At 31.3% G+C, this 2,368-nt stretch overlaps 2 non-coding genes across 2 annotated transcripts; both read right to left on the reverse strand.

The window, feature by feature from the left end:
• Window positions 1–232: 232 nt before the first annotated feature.
• On the reverse strand, window positions 233–304 carry TRNAP-UGG (transfer RNA proline (anticodon UGG)). The gene has a single exon. It is a non-coding gene; the product is annotated as a tRNA-Pro (tRNA).
• A 1,668-nt stretch (window positions 305–1,972) lies between these two features.
• Window positions 1,973–2,044, reverse strand: TRNAP-UGG (transfer RNA proline (anticodon UGG)). Its single transcript has one exon. It is a non-coding gene; the product is annotated as a tRNA-Pro (tRNA).
• Between the last annotated feature and the right edge of the window lie 324 nt (window positions 2,045–2,368).

The raw sequence follows: 2,368 nt of genomic DNA on the forward strand, positions 1-2,368 counted from the left end.
CATTTAGGTCCCTGCACTTTTACCCAAATGTTGATATCTGATCCGTTCTCTATCAGAATCTTAATTAGATCTGCAAGCACATGTTTGTTTGGCTTTGGGCATATAGTATAATATTTGATTTAGGAGGTAGAGTTGTTTCCCCAAGTCCTTAGTTGACTTTATTTTATATCAGTTGTAGAATAACATGACATTAAACAAAATATTGGCACTTGAATTTTTCTTAAAAAAAAAGGGGGCATTCCGAGAATCGAACTCGGGACCTCTCGCACCCAAAGCGAGAATCATACCACTAGACCAAATGCCCATCTTCCTTTTAATCTATCTGATCTGTTTGTTCTTATTTCTTATCACTTTGGTTGAATAAATAATGAGCTTAAGGACTTTACATTGTCTGAAGTGTATTTGAGGTGCTTCTACATATGATTTTAGATTTCTATGTTTCATGCTCCCGTATAGAATCAATGCAATTTTATACCTTAATACATCATGCACATCTGATACATCTTCATGCACTTTCTTTCATTCATTTCGGATTTTATATATTGCTTTAGTATGCAAAAGGGTTCAAGTTATTCCCACATGGTGAAACATAAAACAGAAATTAGGATAATTAATGTTCCTTACAAAAATCTTGAAATTTTAACGATATGGGAATAAGCAATTAAACGTAATCACTAAGCTTACCATGTTAGTTAGTAATAAACAGAAAGTATTATCGAAAGCAAATCATATATTACTACTAGGTTACCCTTGTATGTGACCTTTTAAGACCAGCTTTTTTAACATTTTGTATATACTTTTTTTCTTTGTATTGCATTATTCAAAATACATTTGCAGTTTTATCCTTGTTTGTGATCTATACTAGAATTTTAGTAGGCACAGGTGACAAAGAATTTATGTTTACTTCGCCAAAAAAAAGTAACTTCATTGTGGTTCATATGTTTTCTTTATTTGTCCTTCTAGTTCTAAGGGGCATTTTGGACAATTAATCACTAGTCAAACAACTTCTAATTTCTGCTCAGGCAGTGGAGTTGATTAGAAAACTGCAATTTTAAGTTGTGCATGATTAATTATTATGTTAGTGTGCTGTTTGCATATTTTGAGAGAGATGATAATGCTGCAAAATATTTATTGTAGGATTACAAGTAAATGAAAGGCTGCAATGATATTGTAACTTGTAAGATGAAGAAAGGGGCATAAATCTGATAAGATCCCAAGTAAACTAAATCTGGCATTAGAGAATGTTAAGATTACTTGGGAGGAATAGGATAGTATATTTTAAATTTTTTTTAACAAAAGGACAAAAGGGTAACTTCATTAAAAAAAAGGAGAATAATTTTAATAGGTAGATCTCATTGTACTTAAATGCTTCATGTCCATCTTCCTTTCATATTCTGATCTTTATGCTAGCAATTTTTCTCCATACACAACAATTCATGCTTTATAGAGTTGTACAATACAACACTTTAATGCACAAATTGTTGTGTATGGAAAAAATTTGTTGTGTACGAGTCAATTCCCTTACTTAATATACCAATGGCTTTTCATGATTCTATCAAGTCATTTATTTATTTTTTCGCTTTGTATTTACTTGTTCTGTTAATGAAGTTACATATGGTTTTCATGAAGTTGCATCTTTTTATGATTTCTGCATAAATAGCAAATCTATATATATATATATATATATATATATATATATATATATATATATATATATATATATATATATATATATATATGGTGTGAGTTGAATTTGTTGACAAAGAATCTTTTCAGATCTACAAGCACATGTTTGTTTGTGGGACTGGGATATAAAACAATATCCAGTTTAGTTGGTAGATTTGTTTCAAAAAGTCTTGACTTGACTTTAGTTTATATTAATAGTAGACTATATACAACAAACTAAGTATTATAGTGGCATTTCAAAAATAAATTAATACAAAATGACTTGATTATGTTGAGGAAAAAGATTGGGGCATTCCGAGAATCGAACTCGGGACCTCTCGCACCCAAAGCGAGAATCATACCACTAGACCAAATGCCCATATTCTGTTGTTCTTACTATTATTGCATTTTTATACCTATTCATACTTTATGCAGTTATTTACATGCCATACACGCACAGCAAAATAAATAATTGCTAGCATAAAGATATCTTATTTTGGTAGGCATATACATATATCCACCAAGTTGGTGCCTAAAAGCATTTCCAGAAAGAATAGTGTACGGTTACATATTTGGTTATTCTGGTAAATGAAGTTGCATATGATGTTGCACGTAGGGGTGACAACTTTCGACCCAACCCGTAACCCGACACTGACCCAACACGAAAATAGACGGGTTTGGGTTGAGATTTTTGACCTGCCAA

Source organism: Lactuca serriola, chromosome 5 (assembly GCF_051521515.1).
Source record: "Lactuca serriola cultivar US96UC23 chromosome 5, Lser_US96UC23_V15, whole genome shotgun sequence".
Lineage (NCBI taxonomy): Eukaryota > Viridiplantae > Streptophyta > Magnoliopsida > Asterales > Asteraceae > Lactuca > Lactuca serriola.